Source organism: Canis lupus, chromosome X (genome assembly GCF_048164855.1).
Source record: "Canis lupus baileyi chromosome X, mCanLup2.hap1, whole genome shotgun sequence".
Taxonomy (NCBI): Eukaryota; Metazoa; Chordata; class Mammalia; order Carnivora; family Canidae; genus Canis; species Canis lupus.
This window is the reverse complement of record NC_132876.1, coordinates 13430188-13451558: the sequence shown is the minus strand read 5'-3', so window position 1 is coordinate 13451558 and position 21371 is coordinate 13430188. Positions and strand designations below refer to the sequence as shown.

The 21371-nt window shown below is 40.2% G+C and overlaps 2 long non-coding RNA genes across 5 annotated transcripts in view; one reads left to right on the top strand and one right to left on the bottom strand.

Moving 5' to 3' along the window:
• Window positions 1-21371, top strand: part of LOC140628152 (uncharacterized) — a 365765-nt gene that overhangs the window by 294455 nt on the left and 49939 nt on the right. The gene's annotated exons all lie outside the window — the stretch shown is intronic.
• Window positions 805-1556, bottom strand: LOC140627181 (uncharacterized). The gene is made up of 2 exons (XR_012026054.1): window positions 1338-1556; window positions 805-1153 (listed from the first exon to the last, which is right to left on the bottom strand). It is a non-coding gene; the product is annotated as an uncharacterized lncRNA (long non-coding RNA).

Sequence of the window (21371 nt, the reverse complement as noted above, 5' to 3'; positions counted from 1 at the left end):
TTGGACCTTACATATATATTAAAATTTAGAAATGGTTGATTATGGTGCTAATAAAAACAAGATTGCCTTTTACTGGGTTTTGTTGTTCTTATATTAAAATTCTCTGTGGACACTGTTTCCTCTTTGTTTTTTGTTTTGTTTTGTTTTGTTTTGTTTTTTTGCTGTTTCCTTTTATTGCCTGCAGGTGGGCAGACCATTCCCACTGCCCTACCCATGGTAGGCCATTCCTCCACCCAAACCTTCGTAACAAGAAAATAGCCTAATTAATTGCTCTTGCATTTGTGGCCTCCAAACACCATTATTTTAGTGTGTGGGGGTGCTGTTGGTGACTTTCTATAGGGTGAGATTTTGTCTCTCTGAAGGCCTTTGGTGGCTTACAGCACTGGGTGGGGTACAATGCACACCACAATGGCATACGTCACCCGGAGGTGGTTAGGTGACCTGAAGGTGCTTTTGTTGTCTACTGTTTTAGGAGGAGTGTCATTGTCACCCACCACGCATTAAACCCTCTTCCCATCTGGGTTCTGGCAATCTCAGCTCTGACTTTGTGCCCCGTCTCTACACCAAACACACATAGAACCACCAAAGCTCTTTTTCTTCTTGCCTGTGGGACAAACTGCTGAGAATATTTGTGTTTAGTTCTCAGTCCTCATGCAGTCCTTATCCCCATGTCTGGCTAACTGTGGACCTGCCAGTCTGGCCCCCAACCGTCCAGGACCTCACCTCCCTCTCTACTCACATGCCTGTCTCTTCATTTTTTCCCCTTCATCTGTCATAGACACACAAACACATTGCCTTTTCACAACTTGTTGACTTTCCTTTTATCAATCTGTGTACCCTGTTGCTCCAGATTTGATCTTTATGTGTTTGACCAGTTCTCCACAGCTGCTTCAGAAGATGCAAGGTTTCTAGCCCATGCTTGGCATTTGCTAGCTGTACAGGATGTTACTTGGAACTTTTGGATTTTCCAGTGCTTCTTATTCCCTCTCGGCTCATTTTCATTTTGTTTCTCACTCAGCTTGTGGTAACAGATGAATATCGTTGGCCTTATTGCTGTGTTAGGCATTCTTAAGGAAGAAGGGGATGCTCGAGGAGTTTTTTTTCTCAAATTCCTTTGAAGAGGTCTTTTTGGCTTTGTGGTTTTCTTCTGCACCTGGAAAGGCAATGGAGTGAGTCAGCATGGGATTTGTTTGGGGGAAGAGAATGGGAATGTATAGGAATGGGGCTCCATGAGTAGAGATGTGGGTTGAGGAAGGGGTTTGTGTCAGGCAAGGGTAGGGCAGGGGGCTTGGGGAGATCTCTGGGGAAGAAGAAGAGCATGAGTAAGATCATCTAACCTTGCCACTGGCTCTGGGCTTTGGTCGACAAGAACTCTTCTTTTTTCTGATTCTTGGGGCTGGCTGTTTCATGCTTTTGTTTGATTGTTTCATACTTGTGCTAGTCTCCTCTGGTGCACAGATCTTACCAGCCATGTTAAAGCCTCTCAGTGGTCTGCCCCAGGCCTGCTGACCAGTGAGGAGCCACGCCTTCAGCTTTGTTTGGTCATCAGGGAGATCCCCTAGCCAACGATTGTGTTGAGGTGGCTTGGGCATCACAAAGCACTGCTCATGACACCTCTGTAGGGGCAGGGAAGACAAGATGCTACAGTTGGAGAAAAGGGGTATTTCTTTAATAACCCCTAAAGATCCAGCCCAAAGTGACCTGCTAACCCTCCATATTTCCCCATGGTCAATTCTAGTGGGTCATATGGCAGGGAGAGAGTGTTTCCTCCAAGACATTCCCCACAGCCGCCTCATTCAGTGGTTCATTCTGTTCTCTCCCATTCTTTACCATAACCTACCATTTTGGATATCTTAGCCTAAAATCTCTCCAAGGTAATGCGGTCTTCTTATTTAATTTTCTGGGGAGATATGAATCATTCCACTCTCCTCTAGCAAATTTCCCTTTTGTGTTTGCTTTTGTATGGCTCATGAACTAAGAAAATTTTTTAAAACATTTTTAAATGATTGGGGAAAAATAAGAAGGAGAATATTTCATGATGTGAAAAGTATATGAAATTCAAGTCTCAGAGTCCATAAGTAAGGTTTAATTAGAACACATACACTCATTCATTTAAATATTGTCAATGGTTACTTTCACCTACCACAGGGTTGAGTAGTTGTGACAAAGACTGTACAGCCTGCAGCATGCAAGGTATTTACTAACTACTAACTTTACAGAAAAAGTTTGCCAACTCCTGCTCTTTTCTGTTCCATTGATCTATTTGCCTAGCCGTATGCCAATACCACACTGTTTTGATGACTGCAATTTTATAGTAAGTACTAAAATGAGCTAGTGCAGCTTATTCAACTTTGCTTTTTTTTAGAGCCCTTCACATAGTCATATAAAATTTTATATATTTTTTATTTTTTTCAAGATTTTATTTGAGAGAGAGCGAGAGCGAGAGAAAGAGCATGAGTGGGGGAAGGGGTAGAGGGGTGGAGAGAGAGGGAGAAGCAGGCTCCCCGCCAAGCAGGGAGCCTGATGGGGCTTGATCCTAGGACCCTGGGATCATGACCTGAGCCGAAGGCAGATGCTTAACCAACTGAGCCACCCAGGTGCCCCTATATAAATTTTTAAATAATCTTTTCTGTAACTGTTAAAGCCTGCTGTGATTTTATTCTGATGGTGGCGAATTTATAAATCAATATAGGGAAAATTAAAATATTAACAATGCTGGGACTTTTGATCTGTGAACATGTATCTCTCCATTTATTTAAGGTTCTTAATTCCGGTCCACAATGTGTGTCAATTTTCAATGTACAGCTCTTACACAATTTTGGTTAAATTGATTCCTAAGTATTTTATATTTTGAACTAGTATTCTTTTAAAAGATTTTACTTATATATTCATGACACACACACACACACAGAGAGAGAGAGAGAGACAGAGAGGCAGAGACATAGGCAGAGAGAGAAGCAGGCTCCATGCAGGGAGCCGATACGGGACCCCAGGATCACGCCCTGGACCGAAGGCAGGTGCTAAACCACTGAGCCACCCAGGGATCTCCCTTAAATTAGTATTTTTGTATTCTTTGGGTAAATACCAAATAATACAATTGGTGGATTGTAGGGTAGTTCTACTTTTAACTTTCAAGCACCCTCCGTACTCTTTTCCACAGTGGCTACACCAATTTGCATTGGTGGAAGTGGAAGAGGGTTCAACAGTGGAAGAGGGTTCCTTTTTCTCAACATCCTCACCAATACCTGTTGTTTCTTGTGTTGTTTATTTTAGCCATTCTGACAGGTATGAGGTGGTATCTCACTGTAATTTAGGTACGTCTCCTGAGGCACGGGAAACGAAAGCAAAACATCAAAATAAAAAGCTTCTGCACAGCGAAGGACACAATCAACAAAACTAAGAGGCAACCAACAGAATGGGAGAAGATATTTGCAAATGACTTATCCAATAAAGGGTTAGTATCCAAAATACGTAAAGAACTTATGAAACTCAACACCCTCAAAATGAATAATCCAATGAAAAAATAGGCAAAAGACATGAATAGACATTTTTCCAAAGAAAACATACAGATGGCCAACAGACACATGAAAAGATGCTCAACGTCATTTATCATCAGGGAAATGCAGGTCAGGATAGTTTTTTAAAAATAAAATTGCTGTGGGGCACCTGGGTGGCTCAGTCAGTTAAGCAACTAACTCTTGATTTTGGCTCGGGTCATGATCTCAGGGTTATGGGATCGAGCCCTGTGCTGGGCTCCACGCTCAGCATGGAGTCTGCTTGTCCTTTTCCTTTGCTGTTCCTCTCACTCCCTCCTCTCTCTCAAGTAAGTAAATAAAATCTTTTTAAAAATTAATAAAATTGTATTTAAAAAATATTTAATTTATTTATTCATTGGAGACACAGAGAAAGGCAGAGACATAGGCAGAGGGAGAAGCAGGCTCCCTGCAGGACTCCATCCCAGGGCCCCAGGATCACAACCTGAGCCAAAGGCAGATGTTCAACTACTGAGCCACCCAAGTGTCCCAAAATTGTTGTATTGATTTGCTAATATTCTGTTAAGAATTTTTTTAAAGATTTTATTTATTTATTTATGAGAGAGAGAGAGAGAGAGGCAGAGGGAGAACTAGGCTCCATGCAGGGAGCCTGACGTGGGACTCGATCCCGGGTCTCCAGGATCACACCCTGGGCTGAAGGCTGCACTAAACCGCTGAGCCACCCGGGCGTCCCATCTGTTAAGAATTTTTGCACCAATTTTCATGAGTGATTTTGGTCTGTAGTTTTCTTTCTTTTAAATTTCTTTGTCAGACTTAGATATCAAGGTCATGCTGGCCTCATAAAACCAGTTTAGAGAAGTTTTTGCCTGTATTTTCTGAAAGAGTTTGCCTAAGATTGGTATAAAATTTTTTCTTAAGTTTTTGGAGTGTTCTCCAGTGAAGCCACTGACTCTTGGAACTTTTTTGTGATAAGGTTTTATGTTTTGAATTGATTTTGATATTTGCATTATTAAAAGATTCCAGTCTTGTGTTAGTTTTGGTAAATTGTTTTTCAAAGAATTTTTCCATTTCGTCTAAATTGTTGAATTTGTTATCATGAGTCATGCATAATATTCCCTTTGTAGTTTTTAAGTATCTATAGCGTATCTAGTGATGCCACTTCTATAATTCCTGAAATTTGTAACTTGTGTTTTGTGTCTTTTTGTGTTGGTTACTTCTAGCTAGGCTTCTATCAATTTTATTAATTTTTAAAAGATTTTATTTATTTATTCATGAGAGAAAGAGAGAGAGAGAGAGAGAGGCAGAGACACAGGCAGAGGGAGAAGCAGGCTCCATCCAGGGGGCCTGATGTGGGACTCGATCCTGGGTCTCCAGGATCACGCCCTGGGCAGAAGGCAGGCGCTAAACCGCTGAGCCACCCAGGGATCCCCCTCAACTGTATTAATCTTAAAAACTACCCTACTTTTGGTTTTCTTGATTTTTCTCAAATGTTTTGTCTTTTCCTATTTTATTGATTTCTGTTCTTTGTCTCTTTTTCTATTTAATTTTGATTTACTTTACTTTCTTTCTACAGCTTCTCAAAGTAGAGTTTTGTATCATTCATTTTAAACCTCTTTTCTTTTTTTCTTTTTTTTTACATTTTTTCTTATTGGAGTTCGATTTGCCAACATATAGTATAACACCCAGTGCTCATCCCGTCAAATGCCCCCCTCAGTGCCCATCACCCAGTCACCCCATCCCCCCGCCCACCTCCCCTTCCACTTCCCCTTGTTCATTTCTCAGTTAGGAGTCTGTCATGTGTTGTCACCCTCTCTGATTTTTCCCACTCATTTTCTCTCCTTTCCCCTTTAATCCCTTTCACATTTTTTATATTCCCCATATGAGTGAAACCATGTAATGATTGCCCTTCTCCGATTGACTTACTTCACTCAGCATAATACCCAGAATTACTATTTACAACTGCTTTAGCTGCAACTCTCAAAATTTGATATATTGTGCTTTCTTACCCAGTTTATCTTTTAATTTCACTCATGATTTCTTTTTAAACCATGAGTTATTTAGAATTATGTTTCTAATTTCCAAATATTTGGAGATTTTCCATTTATGTTTTTGTTATTGATGTCTAATTTAATTCTACTGTGGTTAGAGAACAAAATTTATGATTTAAATCTTTTAAAATATCTGAAACTCATTTTATGGCCCAGAATTAGGTCTATCTTGGTTGGTGTAGGCCAAAGTTGGTTGATAGTAGTTTTCTTTTTTTTTTATTTATTCATGAGAGACACACAGAGAGAGAGAGGCAGAGACACAGGCAGAGGGAGAGGCAGGCTCCATGCAGGGAGCCTGACGTGGGACTCGATCCTGGATCTCCAGGATCACGCCCTGGACTGAAGGCGGCGCTAACCCTCTGAGCCACCAGGGCTGCCCGGTTGATAGTACTTTTCAAATGTTATGCATCTTCTCTGATTACTTTGTCTTCTCGATTTATCCATTATTAACAGAAGAGAGTTTAAATCTCCAGCTATGATTGTGGATTTTTCTTTTTCTTCCTTTATTTTCGTAAATTTTTGCTTCATGTATTTTGAAACTCTATTTTTGCATACTCATTCAGGATTGTTATATATTCTTGGTGCCTTAATCCTATTTTTATTAACAAATGATCCTCTTTATCTCTGGCAGTACTCCTTGTTTCAAAATCTACTTTGTCTGACATTAATGTAGCCTCAATAGCTTCCCTACGTTTCATGTTTGCATTGTATATCTCATTCCATCCTTTTACTTTCAACCTAATTGTGTTTTTATATTTCAAGTGTGATCTTGTTAAGAGCATATAGTTAGGGATGCCTGGGTGGCTCAGTGGTTGAGTGTCTGCCTTTGGCTCAGGATGTAATCCTGAGGTCCTGGGATCGAGTCCCACATCAGGGTCCCCTCAGGCAACCTGCTTCTCCCTCTGCCTGTGTCTCTGCCTCTCTCTGTGTGTCTCTCATGAATAAATAAATAAAATCTAAAAAAAAAAGAGCATATAGTTAGATGTTGATTTTTTTAGAGTCCATCAGCATCTTTTAGTTGAAGTGTTTAATCCATTTATATTTAATTGAATTATTGATATAACTGTGTTTAAGTCTATTCTTTATTTGTTTCCTAATCCCCCCTTTTGTTATTTATTTTATTCCTTCTTTCCTATCTTCTTTGGATTAATTGAACATTTTTTGTATTTCATTCTATTTCATTTCTTGGCTTTTTAGGAATAGATTTTGTATTATAGGTTTTTTAGTTGTTGTAAAGATTACAGTAACTAATCGCTAACTGCATTTTACACAGAAATAAGTTATACCAATTAATGTGTAATAATATTACAATAATTACACTTACACATCCCTCTTGTCCTTAGTGCTTTCATTGTCATATATTCTACTTTTACTTATAACTCAAAATACATTTTTGTTAATTTTTGCTTTCAACATTCAATTGCCTTTAAGAAATTTAACAAAAGAAAGAAAAATTGTATTTTGTATTTACTACCTATTTAACATTTCCAGTGCCCTTCATTGCTTACTTATATCTGAATTTCCATCTTATTATCTTTATCCTTCAGCCTGAAAAACTTTCCTTAGCATTTTTATAGGTTGGATGTGCTGTCAACAAATTTTCTCAGCTTTTGTCCTTCTAAAACTGTTTTTATTTTGCCTTGAGTTTTGCAAGGTATTTTTCCTGGATGTAGATTTTTCTTTTTCTTCCTTATATATTGACAGCATTTAAAAAATTTTAGCACTTTAATGATGTTATTCCTTGATTTTCAGAACTCCACTGTGTCTGATATGACACAATGGCTGATATGAAGCCATCTATAATTATTGTTTCTCTGTTCTTAATGTATCTCTTTTCCCTAACTGCTTTTAAGACTTTATCTTTGTAGCAGTTTGTTTATGGCGCTAAGTTTAAGTGAGATTTTCTTTTGGGAGGTCACTAATTTTCCTGGATCTGTGGGCTGCTATTTTTGGTCAGATTTCAAATATTTTTTTTCGACTTTTTCCCTTTTTAGAATTACAATGTCACATATCTTGGAGTCCTGGATTTTGCTCCAAAAGTAACTGAGCCTCTCAAATTTTTTCAGTGTTTTTCCCTTTTTACATCATTTAGGATGAATTTATTACCTATCTTCAAGTTCATTGATTCTTATTTCCATTATATTCCAGTTTACTGTAAATTTTTAAAAATCCAATGAATTTTTCATTTAAGTATTGTATTTTTGGGACTCCTGGGTGGCTCAGCGGTTGAGTTCCTGCTTTTGGATCAGGGCATGATCCCGGGTTCAGGGATCGAGTCCCACATCAGGCTCCCTGCTGGGAGCCTGCTTCTCCCTCTGCCTATGTCTCTCCCTCTCTCTCTCATAAATAAATAAAATCTTTAAAAAATAAAAAATAAAAAAATTGTATTTTCCAGTTCTAGGCTTTCCATTTGGTTGTTTTTATAGCTTCTGAATGTCTTCTGAACTTTTCCATCTTTTCATCTACTCTTTTCCTGTATACATTTTTTATTGATATAAAACTCATAAAACAGAATTATCTATCCTTTTTAAAGTGTGCAATTCGTGGCATCTAGTACATTCACAATGTTGTGTAACCAAAACCTCTACCTCCTTCCAAAATATTTTCATCACCCCAGGCAGAAACTCTGTACATTAAGCAGTCACCTTCAACTTCCCCCAGAACCTAGAAATCACTAATCTGCTATAGATTTGACTATTGCCGATAATTCATACAAATGTAATCATACAATATATGACTTTTGCGTCTGGCTTCTTTCACTTAACATAATGTTTTCAAGGTGTGTTCACGCTGCAGCGTGTATTAGAACTTCATTCCTTTTTATGGCTGTGTAATAATCCATTGTATTAATATACCATATGTTGTTTTTCCATTCAACAGTTGATGAAAATTTAGTTTGTTTCTACCTTTTGACTATTACATATAGTGCATCTAGGAATATTTGCGTGCAAGTTTTTGTTTTATTTTTTTATTTTTATTTTTTTAAGATTTATTTATTTATTTATTTATTTATGATAGACAGAGAGAGAGAGAGAGAGTGAGAGGCAGAGACACAGGCAGAGGGGGAAGCAGACTCCATGTGAGGAACCCGACGTGGGACTCGATCCCGGGTCTCCAGGAACGCGCCCTGGGCCAAAGGCAGGCTCTAAACCGCTGAGCCACCCAGGGATCCCAAGTTTTTGTTTTAATAAAACAAACAATGTACATTGTTTTATTGTTTTTGTTGTTATATACATAGAGTGTGGAATTGCTGGGTCACATGGTAACTCTATGTTCAACTTTTTGAGGAATCATCACACTGTTTTCTACATCATTTTACATTTTCATCAGCATTGTGTGAGGGTCCAATTTCTCCATATCCTTGCCAATGTTTGTTATTGTCTCTCTTTTTATTATTGGCATCTTAGTGGATGTGAAGTGGTATCTCACTGTGATTTGATTTGTATTTCTCTAATGTATGTTAAACATCTAATATGCTTATTGGCCATCTGTGTATTTTCTCTGTAGAAATGTTTATTCAAGTCCTTTGCCCATTTTTAAATTGAGTTGTTTGTCTTTTTGTTGTTGAGTTGTATGAGTTCTGCTTACTAGACCCTTATCAGATTTGTGATTTGAAAATATACTATCCCATTTTGTGGTTTGTCTTTTCACTTTCTTGATAGTGTTCTCCAAGGCACAAAAAATTTAAGTTGTGATAAAGTCCAATTTATCGATTTTTTCTTTTGTCGCTCATGCTTTCAGTGTCATGTGTCGAAATCCACTGCCAAATAGAAGATCATGAAGATGTGTACCTGTTTTCTTCTTAGAGTTTTATAGTTTTAGCTGTTATATTTGGGTCACTGATCCATTAAGAGTTAATTTTTTTATACGGTGGGAGACAAGCTTTCAGCTATAATATTAATTTATTTATTCAGATTATATCAGCCATTGCTAGTGGTTTCTTGGGAGGAAAAAAAATTTCCTTTATCTTGAGAACTGCCATAAGCTCCATCTTCTGCTGCTTAATTACTGCTTTGAACATGTCTCAATCCACTTGAAGAAGGAATAGCATCAAGAGCTCCAAAACCATTTAGTTTTACATTTGACATCTTCAGCCACCTAACACCAACCTACCTTTCCAGGTATATCTCCTGACTTTTCTCTAACTAGATCCTCTAAGCCAGGAAAAGTACCTGCTCATTGTCCATCCCTACCTCAAGCTCAACAACCCTTTCTTTTGTGTCTTACTAGAGGCTATGTCTGTCTCATTTATCACATCCAGCATCTAGCATGGTGCCTAGCACGCAATAGTGAAGTCACTCCTTACACATGAGATGGGTCCTAGAGTCAATATGCAAAATGAAAAGCACATAGAGTTACTTTTGATGATGCCTTAGGGAGGTGCCACAGCAGAGAATGACAGCCTTCTCTCAGAATGTCCAGCATGGCCAGCCTTTTTTTCAGTGTAGATACAGATCGCTGGGTTGTTCTTTTTGATCCTCAGTTTAAGTAGTTGGTTTGCACTTCCAGTTGGCCATACTGTATGAAAAACATATATCTTTAAACAAAAGGATGACACTCAGCAAAGCAAGCTGTTCACACTAGGAGCCTGAAGAACAGATTCATGCCTCTCATCTCACACTTGATCCGGGGTATATATTAATTGAGTGTAATGGTGGGAGGATTTGCCCATACTATTTAAACAGCTCTCTCCTACTGTGTATTGCTGAATTCATGTAAGTGAAATATGCCTATGAATGCCAATATCATAGACACTCAAAAAGTTTCTTTGCATGAGTGACTTAATTAATTAATGCTGTTCTCTCTACTTGAATGTCTTCTTTTTGTCTCTGCCTATCAAAACGCTATACATTTTTCAGAGCTGAGCTGATGACCCACTTATCCCCCCAGCAGGCTAATTATTTCATTTATTAGGTGTCTACTCTGTAGCAGACAATGCAAAACACCTTATATGCTTTGCCCTCCTTAAATCCTCACAGCAGTCCTATGAGAGAGGAATAATGAATATTTTTCCTGATTTAGGGATGAGAATACTGAGATTTAGAGAGGTTAGCTATCTTGCCTAAGGTAGGTATCATCTACCTTGTTCACTGCTGTCTCTTTAGGACCAAGCACAAGGTCTGGCATATAATACACACTCAACAAATATCTATTGACTGCATGGGATGACTGTCAGATTCTAAGCCTATATGATTAACTTCTCACCAGGGCTTCTTGACCTGTTTCAACTCATGGCCGCAGTCATACTTTCTTACTCTATTATCCACATATTGGCCCGAGGCAAGAATATCTTGTGAATCTTCTTTTGCTTTTAAATTGTATTACAAAACCTATAAGTATCTTAAATGTTTTTTTTCAAAATACATCTGCTCCTGGAGAGTCTGATATGCTTCTCAGCTCCTGTGATGCTTCCTCCTAACCTTCACAGTTCCCATAAGATGTAAGGTCTCTCCTACCCAAATAGCATTGAACCAAACATTGCTTTGTGTTCTGGGGGCTTGAATACACATTTCATTTTCTCCCTTAGGTAGATGCTAACTGACCAGTATCACTCTCCGAAACATTCATTACTGAACACCAGTCTTGACAAACTAAATGTCTCGAGATAGTTCTTCTGCCAACACATTCAGTACCTTGACAGTCTGGACCAAAGTATATGTCTGAGCCTTGCAGTCCTCCTGGTTTCTTTCACATAAAGGTCCTGCTGCCCAGTCTGAGAGGAACTGGTCAGAAGATGATCATACCCAAGTCTGCTTGGTCGGGGGAGGCTATTTTCTCTGGTAACTGGCAATTTTTGAAACATCAGAGATATGAAAAGTGCATTTTGCTGTTGACTGAATGTGCAAAAGAGAAGGTAGAAGAATGACTTCTTAAACATTGATGTGATTTATTTAGAGCTTCTGGCTTATTGATGATGCAGACATATCTGCTCTTATTGTTTCATGGAGCCCTGGATCATTCTGAAGTTCTGGTGTAGAAACATTTAGCTTTTATTAATTAGAAAAAGAGAGACACGGGCGCCTGGTTGGCTCAGTGGTTGAATGTCCGCCTTTGGCTCAGGTCGTGATCCCAGGTTCCTGGGATCGAGTCCTGCATTGGGCTCCCCATGGGGATCCTGCTTCTCCCTCTGCCTATGTCTCTGCCTCTCTCTTTGTGTCTCTCATGAATAAATAAAATAAAATCTTAAAAAGAAAGAAAGAAAGGAAAAGAAACAATGATAAGCTATCAACTACAGTCTTTCATCTTTTTTAAATAAGCAGGTTTGAGGTGAGATTTACAAACACAGAAATCATGGTTAGAAGGGACCATATAGTAAAAGGATCCAAGTTTCCATTCAGGAAATTATAAATGGAAAAATATTGTAGTAAGTCTCACTGTATGCCATGTCCTTTAAATGTATTAGCTCATTTAATTCTCACCACTCCGGGTTGTAGGTACTGATCTCATTCCTATCTGGTAGATGAGGAAATTGAGGCTTGCAGATTATGACTTGTTCATGATCATAACCTATAAAGGCAGAGCTGAAATTTGAATCCAGATCCAACTCTAGCTCCTGTGCTCATTTTATGATACCACACTGCCTCTCACTGGCCCTTATTAACCTATGATAGTAATAGTCAACAGTTGGGGCAGCCGGGGTGGCTCAGTGGTTTGGTGCCACCTTCGGTCCAGGGCGTGAGCCTGGAGACCCGGGATCGAGTCCCAAGTCGGGCTCCCTGCATAGAGTCTGCTTCTCCCTCTGCCTGTGTCTCTGCCTCTCTATCTCTCTCTCTCTCTCTCTGTGTGTCTTTCATGAATAAATAAAATATTAAATAATAGTAAACATTTATTGGGACCTCTGTGAGCAAAATAAAGGAAAACTAGATGCAGTACTTGTGCTTTATAGATAATAGCTACCATTTACTGAGTGCTAGCAATAGTAGTAAGGGCTGTAGATATAATAGCTCATTTCATCATCAAAACCATTGTGTGAGGTAAGAGTTATTAATATTCCCATTTTACACCTGAAAGCATTAAAGCTTGGGGGGGGGTGTTTAAAAGTAACTTGCCCACAATTACTCAGCTAGAAAGTTTCAGAGCCAGGTTTCAAATCTATACGTCAGTTGCCAGAGCTAGAGCCCGTATGTTGCTAGTTCAAATGTGAATATGTATAAGACTCAACCTGAAGAGGCTATTAAAATGTGGATTCTGGAAGCTCAGTCAGTTAAGCACCTGCCTTTGGCTCAGGTCATGGTCCTGGGGTCTTGGGATCCAGCCCCGCATTGGGCTCTCTGCTCAGTGGGGAGCCTGCTTCTCCCTCTCCCTCTGCCCCACCACCCAGCTTGTGCTGTCTGTCTTCCTCAAATAAATAATCTTTTCAAAATGTGGATTTTTTGGCTCTATCTCTGAGAATCTGATTGATTAAGTCCCTTTAAAATACTTTATTCCAGCATTATTGAGCTATAATTGACAAATGTCATAGAGTTGGAATCATACAGCCTTTTCAGACTGGCTTCTTTCTCTTAGCAATATGCTAACTATAGAGACAATAGGAAGATCAGCGATTGTCAGGATTCAGAAGGAGGGAGGAATGAATAGGTAGAGGCAGGGACTTTTAGGATGGTGAAATTATTCTATACGAGACTATGATGGTGAATACCTGACATTATGCTTTTATTAAAGTGCATAGAAGTATGCAACACAAAAGTGAACCCTAATGTAAACTAATGACTTTCATTAATCATAATGTATCAATATTGGTTTATCAAATGTAACAAATGTAACAAATGTACCACACCGATATAATTTTATTTAACGGCTCATCTATCTGAATAGTACTGACCTCACAGACCAAGTTGCAAAGTGTTTCCTAGGGTAGCAGTCTTCTTGGTTCTCCTCTTGACATAGAACCTACAGTTTTTAAAAAAGATTTTATTTATTTATTCATGAGAGACGGGGGGGGGGGCAGAGACACAGGCAGAGGGAGAAGCAGGCTCCATACAGGGAGCCCGACGTGGGACTCGATCCCGGGTCTCCAGGATCAGGCCCTGGGCTGAAGGCAGCGCTAAACCGCTGAGCCACCCGGGCTGCCCAGAACCTACACATTACCAGGGACCTGGGGTGGGAGAGATCAGGGCCCAGTACCCGTGGCCGGCTGTGCCTGGAATAGAGCTTCTGCCCTACAAATGCAGGCTGGCTACAGGAATGGACTATAGACTTCTCCGCTGTGCTTGCCTAAAATATTTTCTGTAACACAGAGCTGGGGCCAGCCCCTCCTAGAGAGACACCATGGCCCTAGAGTGAAAGCTGAGGGGAGACTGGTCCCTATTTTTCTGACTGCACCTGCCAAGAGTAGAGCTCTCAGAGTAATTTCTTCCAAAATCGTGCTGGTGGAGAAAGAACAGGTGATGATTCAAAGGCCACAAAGTTGCCTATCATGACTTAGCAGATTTTCTTGAATGTATTTGTCTCTGTTCTATGCCCTTAGGACAATTTTTGGAGACTTTAAGTGATGACTTCAAATAATGTTTTTCCAGGGACGTAGTTGTTTATTAGGGAGTCAGTAACTGCACTCCTCACTCAACCACTCTGGGAATCTTACATAGGATTTTAACTTCTGTTATGTTAGCAGATTCCCTCCCTTGCTGACTTGACTTCGAGTGGCTATGTTGTCAGGTACTCTGTGGCAAAGGCTATGTTGTCAGTTATGCTCTAGGAGCTGAGGGCAGCTCTGACTGAGAGAGAGAAAGCAACAAGAAACTGAGACCCTTGGTCCAAAGGGCAACAAAGAACTGGATTCAGTCAGCAAACACGTGAGCTTACAAATGAATACCCAGCTGAGCCTCAAGATGCAACCACAACCCTAACCCACACCTCGATTGTAGTCTTTGTGAGATCCAGAAGCAGAGGACCTGGCAAAGCTGTGTCACAACCCCTGACCCACAGAAACCGTGAGATCATAAATGCCTGTCGTTTTAAATTACTAAGTTTGGGATCATCTGTTACACATTGACAGAGAACTAATACGATGGCATAAAATAAAATATACAGGATCACGCATTATATTGGAATACAGTTATTATAACATTTTAAAGACAAGTTTGTGATATAAGATAATGCGTGCTTCTTTATTAATGCATTAAGTAACAAGATCTAGTCGTGGATCTAATATTTGCCACTATTTAAAAGAACTGATGAGCAGGGCACCTGGGTGGCTCAGTCGGTTGACTGACCCAACTCTTGGTTTCGGCTCAGGTCATGATCTCAGGGTCATCAGATTGAGTCCCATGTCAGGCTCTGTGCTCAGCTGGGAGTCTGAGATTCTCCCTCTCTCTCTCTCCCTCTACCCCTCCCCCTGCTCTCTCTCTCTCAAATAAATAAATCTTTAAAAAAATATAAAAGAACTGATGAGCATAACGTATATTTCAAGGTATCTGCAACAATAGTAATGTGAAATGAAACCATGTGTGATGGCTTTTGGTGACAGATTTGCAAGCAGTGTTAATACTACTGTGGAGTGTTGCCTACATTCATACTTGAAAGAAATGTTAAATTTTATTTAGAGGTTAGTGAAAATAAAGATTTAGATTTTCCCTCTCCTTAATTACAAAGGCACCCTGCATTCCATCCACAAAACCCCTAAGGTTAAAAACCCCTGATACAGACTCATTGTTTGCTAGAGTCCCCTGATGCCTGTCTTTTCTATTCCTGTTTAAGTAGCCTCTCTGCCCTAGGTCATCCCGTCTCCTTTCCTAATATGTCATCTGGAAATTTCCCTTCTTGACTAAACTTTTTTTAGGAGCGTGTTTGCACCAATTAATTGAAATTAATTACAACAAATTTAATATCCTTCAAAATTTTAAATGCACATAACTTGATCCAGAAATTGTTTCTAGAATTCATCCTGCAGGTGGACAAAGATATATGTAGAAGGATATTCATTACAATCTGCTAGTAATGCTAAACAACTAAATGTACATCAATAGCAATGTTGTATAAATTACCATTTACCTTACAATTATTAAAAAAGACAAGGAATTATATGTACTGCTACGAAATGATCTTTAGGATTTATGAAGCAAAAAATGCACGATCAGAGCACTAGGTATAAAAAAAAGAACACTAGGTATAGTGTGTTTCCATTTGATTATGCATAGAAGTTTTTGGAATTATATACAAAAAACATTAATACCGTGTACCCATGGGAGGCAAGAATAGAGACCTCAGAGTCTGAAACTGGAGGGGCATGTAAATTTCATTGTATGTGGTTCCCAAATTGTGTGCCAAGTTGCCCTGAGACACTGAAGGATAATTTAAAATTCAAGGCAAATGTAGTGATATTAGAAACTGTGAAATTGTAAAAACTAAAAGAAAAAATTGTAAAAACTACTTAGGCAAAGGAAGTTCATTGTTTCAGCATTAGATCATGACACTTTCCTTTCAATCATGTTATATCTTTGCAAATTTGAGTTTGGGGCAGTTGCTATGATAAACTAACAAATGACCCTGTTGGATCACCCAAAAGACACCCCATTTACATTTCAATTTATCTTCAGCCCAAAATGACTGAAGAGGCCCTGATAATATAGGTAAAAAGACCCAGAGGATATTCTTATTACTGGACAAGGGAAAACTTCCCAAAACCCCAGATAGTATTACTATAGGATTAAGGTAGATATCATCATCAATTTATGTTTTAGAAAACCAAGACTTCTTTAGACATTGTTAGTAGCATCTTTGAAAGATGCTCAGATTAAGGTAACACGATGTGATAATGGAGTAGGAATAGAGAGAGGATTAACATGCATATTTCTATTTTGGAAGCCATTAAGGGCTCATGGCTGCCTTTTGAGATAGAGCAGCTCAGTATTTCTGGCTCATCCCCTTTGATTGAAAGTGTTTTTACTGGACTGACCAGATTTCCTCATTGCTCTGTCCTCAGGCAGAGGGACTTCCTCTAAATATATTGAAGGAAACCAGGGGTCATGGTCTGGCTTCTTTTTTTCCCTTGAGACTTGTGTAGGGTGCCTAGTTCAAGGGACTTGGCTGAGGTCAGGCACCCATTAAGACTATGGCACAGCCAGGACTTCAAAGTAGGTTCTCTGGTCTAAGTTCAGTGCTCTATCCAGTCCATGTCACTGCCTCCATGTGAGAGCATGAGGGACTGAAGTTTCATGCTTTGACTAACTGTAGACTTAGGAAGTCCAGCCAACAGTGAAGAAGATCTAATTCTAAGATTTCTCTAATCCTCAGGTTCCTCACTTATTGAATGGGGTTGATCATACATATTCCATGGGATTTTGTGACAATTTAGTGACATAATTTAGGTAAAGCACTTTATGCAGTGTTCTAGCTCAAGGTACATATTCAGTAAACCTTGAGCCCTACTCTTGGCTAAGACCTTGATCTCTGGAGTCAGTGACACAAATTTCCAAGTTCCAGTTTTACTACTCACTAGATGGGTGACTTTGAGCTGCTTATTTTTTAAAATATTTTATTTATTTATTTATTTATTTATTCATTTATTCATGACAGAAGGCAGAGACACAGGCAGAGACACAGGCAGAGGGAGAAGCAGGCTCCATGCAGGGAGGCTGATGTGGACTCGATCCCGGGACTCCAGGATCACGGCCTGAGCTGAAGGCGGCGCTAAACCGCTGAGCCACCCAGGGATCCCCTGAGCTGCTTATTTAATGTCTCTGACCCTTGTTTTCCTCCTCTGTCTCATAGGATTGTTATGAGATGCAATGAAATCATGTATATGAGACAGCGAGTACAGTGCCTCTCACAGAGGAAGTAATCACCTTTAGTTTATGTTACATGATTATTAATGGTGGGGCTACTAAGAGAAGTTTAATGTGAGTCCCCTGCCTGGAGCAATCTTAACTGTTTATTTTTTTAAGATTTTATTTATTTATTCATGAGAGACACGCAGAGAGAGATAGAGAGAGAGAGGCAGAGACACAGGCAGAGGGAGAAGCGGGCCCCATGCAGGGAGCCCGATGCGGGTCTCGATCCTGGGACTCCAGGATCACGCCCTGGGCCGAAGGCAGATGCTCAACTGCTGAGCCACCCAGGCGTCCCAATCTTGCCGTTTAATGGTGAAAGACAACCCCTTGAACTTGTGACTGGGGTCCTTCATGTCCTATTTTTCCTCCTCTTTGTCTCCTGCACTCCGGTTAATCCCACGCACAAATTCTTCCTTCATACTCAGAAGTAAAGGGCCAACAGCACAGAACATTACTTCTCTCAGTAGGATTTGCAGTTTTCAAGGGACCAATGGTGTTAAGTCCCAGCCCTGGTTTATTTTATTTTATTTTTTCTTAATTTTTATTGTAATAAGATCTACTTTCTTAACAGTATGGAAATCTATACTTGGTCTAGAAAACATTGTCAAGTACATTGTTGGCTTAAATTAAGCTCTAATGAGTTCTACTTTGTTTCATATCTCTTTTCCTATATTTATTTTTATTTTTATTTTTTTATTTATAAATTTATTTTTTATTGGTGTTCAATTTACCAACATACAGAATAATACCCAGTGCTCATCCCGTCAAGTGCCCCCCTCAGTGCCCATCACCCAGTCACCCCCACCTCCCGCCCACCTCCCCTTCCACCACCCCTAGTTCGTTTCCCAGAGTTAGGAGTCTCTCATGTTCTGTCTCCCTCTCTGATATTTCCCACTCATGTTTTTCTCCTTTCTCCTTTATTCCCTTTCACTATTTTTTATATTCCCCAAATGAATGAGAACATATAATGTTTGTCCTTCTCCGACTGACTTACTTCACTCAGCATAATACCCTCGTTTCATCCACGTCGAAGCAAATGGTGGGTATTTGTCGTTTCTAATGGCCCAGCCCTGGTTTAGAGCAGAGTTTCTCAATCTTAGGATCACTACCATTTTGGGCTGGGTAATTGTTGTGGGGGACTTTCCTTTGCATTGTAGGTTGTTTAACAGCTTCTCTGGCTTCAACTCACTAGATGCCAGCAGTGCACCAACCCCCTTTACAGTTATGACCATTAAAAATATCTCTAGACATTGTCAAATGTCCCCTGGGAAGAAAAATCACCCATAGTTGATTCTAATCACTGGTTTAAAGGATTCTGTGAGGACATGAGGTGTTCCAGAATATCTTAAAATCACAGCAGGGATTATAAGTGTAAATGCCTACAGGAGCCAGGCAGAGATGGAAATGCAAGGGAACAGAGGAGTCCAATGCAATAAAGAGTGATGGGGCTTGTGGCAAACTAGAGAGTATATGCCATATCTAGAGTCATTCAAAAGCAACATTTAAAAAAATCTCTATGATCCAGACAAAGCATATCTGAAGTTTAAAATGAGCTGCCGGGGTGCCTGGGTGGCTCAGTCAGTTAAGCATGTGCCTTCAGCTCAGGTCATGAACTTGAGGTCCTGGGATTGAGCCCCTGCTCAGCGGAGAGTCTGCTTCTCTCTCTGTCCCTCCCCCACTCCCTGCTCATTTTCTCTCCCTCTCTCTTTCTCAGATAGACAAATAAAATCTCTTCAAAAAAATAAAATAAAAAATAAGATGAGCTGCCAGTTGGGATACCCAGATGTAGACTGCCCCTTAGAATGGCTCAACTCTGGCACACGCTCTCTTCATTTGATGTCCCCTTCCCATTCTGCTATTCCCCCCACCTCCCCTTTCTGCCTTCAAAATAAGGATGTCCCTAGATAGCCAAGCCATATTAGGTCATCCTAAAACACAAAATTAATTTTAAAGTCCACTAAAACTTCTCAAATACACATGTGCTCTTCAAATGAGCAAATTTCAAAGATTATCCCTTAATTTGAAGCTGCCTATACGTTCAGTGGAAAGGACAATGACATGTACTGAGTAGTAAAGGCAGGAGAGAAAAATCCGCAAAAGAACACCAGAAAAACAGAGATCAGAATGTTGACAGGGATTGTGTCTGCGTGGATTTCTTTTTTCTTCTCCATTTCTGCTTTTCTATATTTTAAAAAGTGGTTAATGTTATACTGGGAAACGCCTGCTCTTGAAAGGAGAGGGACTCTGTGCCATCCAGCGCTTGCTCAGGTGGGGAAGGTGTCATGAAATCAAATACATGATAAAAATTCCAGCGGCCAAGCTAGCCCTCCCCAACCCCGCACTGTTGGAGGCGTCGTGTCTGATGAATAACAAGAGAACCTGAAGTTCCCCGCGTGTGGTTATTAACATTAATAATAATTGGAACACTAATCTCTGCCCACCGCGTTCTGTTCTCTGGTTGCTTTCTGCTGCTTTTTAATGACGCGCTTTTGCTTTTTCCCATGTACTCCGCATTATACACATGCTGTACTGCTCTACCTTCCCTCGATTTATGCATGTCTCTAGCAGATGGTTGGGCCAGTCCACCTCCGGTGCTTGTTTAGCATAACAGAGAGCTCAACAACTGGGGCGGCTCACAAGGTTCAGCTTGCCTCTCTGGATCCTGGTGGGGCGAACACACTGGGTTAAGGCCAACACTTGCCATCTCTGACCCTACCTTTGAGTTTTCCTATTCGCTTTCTAAGAGTTGTTTTTCCTCTCCCTCTTTATTCTCTCCCCCTAATCCTTTTTCTCGGTGTTCCCTAATTTCTGTGAGACTTCCCACGGTGGTGGTAGGGACAAGGAATTTTCCAGAAAAAAAAAAAAAAAAGCCATACCGAAAATCCAGTATTGGGAGGCCCTGCTAATCTCTGGCTGAGTCTTAGTGAGGACTGGAGAGTGGTCTCTCACTTACCCACTCCTTTTCCCTGTCTAGAGAAAGATGTGCCACATCAACCATAGTCTTGTCAGCATGGTAGGATTTTTGAACCCATGAAGATATGAACCATTAAAGAAATTGGGGTTGACCTCGAGTAATACGCTTCTGGTCTTTTGAAGCATGTGGAGTAGTTCAAGTCACCTCCCAGGAGTTTGGTCTTCTGGCTGCCTCAATTCAGAGCTACATTTATCCCCACGCTCTCAGCACATTGCTTTTAAACTCCTGCAGGTCTAAGGAGTACTTACGGATGCTTACTATGACAAAACGAGCTTCATTTTTTTTTTTTTCACATCTGATCTGGGTCCTACGATCTTTTAGGCTTTTATGTATGAAGGACAAATTTCACCTTTAAGGACATCTGAGGAGTTGAAGGTTGTTATTGTTCTAGGATGTTACAATTTTTGCCTTAATGACTTAAGATGCACACAGCTTGAGATGAGAGCTGTAAAGTGCCAGTCTGAAGTTTGCTGTAATGTGACTTCCATGTGGATGAAAAAAAATTGATTTCTAATTCATAAACTATATCCCCAGATGCCAGTCATTACGGACTTTCCCAGTTTCAGCTTAAAAGTACTCTGAGCAATGTATTCACAGAAGGGAGAAAGGGGGTGTGCTTTCTTCTCACCCCCAGGTGAAGAAGGGAAAAATGGAACTTTGTGGAGAGGAAGCCAAGGAAACAGTTGGGGTGGTGTGATTGCTGGGGGAGGAGCCTGGGTAAATGGTGGTCCCCATATATTTTCAGGACGGCTCTTTTCTCTCCAGAGCTGGAGGAAAATCAATATCTTGTTTTCAGATGGGTAAATGGAGTCGTCTCTTTAAAGTGCCCCGGTCAGTTCACCACACGTCGGGCAGCTGCTGCTTTCCAGGCTGCCCCGCGATTCCCAGGCTAGGAGGATTGACAAGGCGATGATAAACTAACGTGCCCCCTCAGCTCTGGGTGTGCGCCATTGTTCCCGCAGCTGAGACCCTCTGCTGCTATTTGCTTTCTCCCACATACATTATTCAACAGCCCAGGAAAAGGCCAAGAACCTCTTTCATTCAGGAATTCTGTATTAAAATAATCAATTTCAAACTGAAGCCGGGA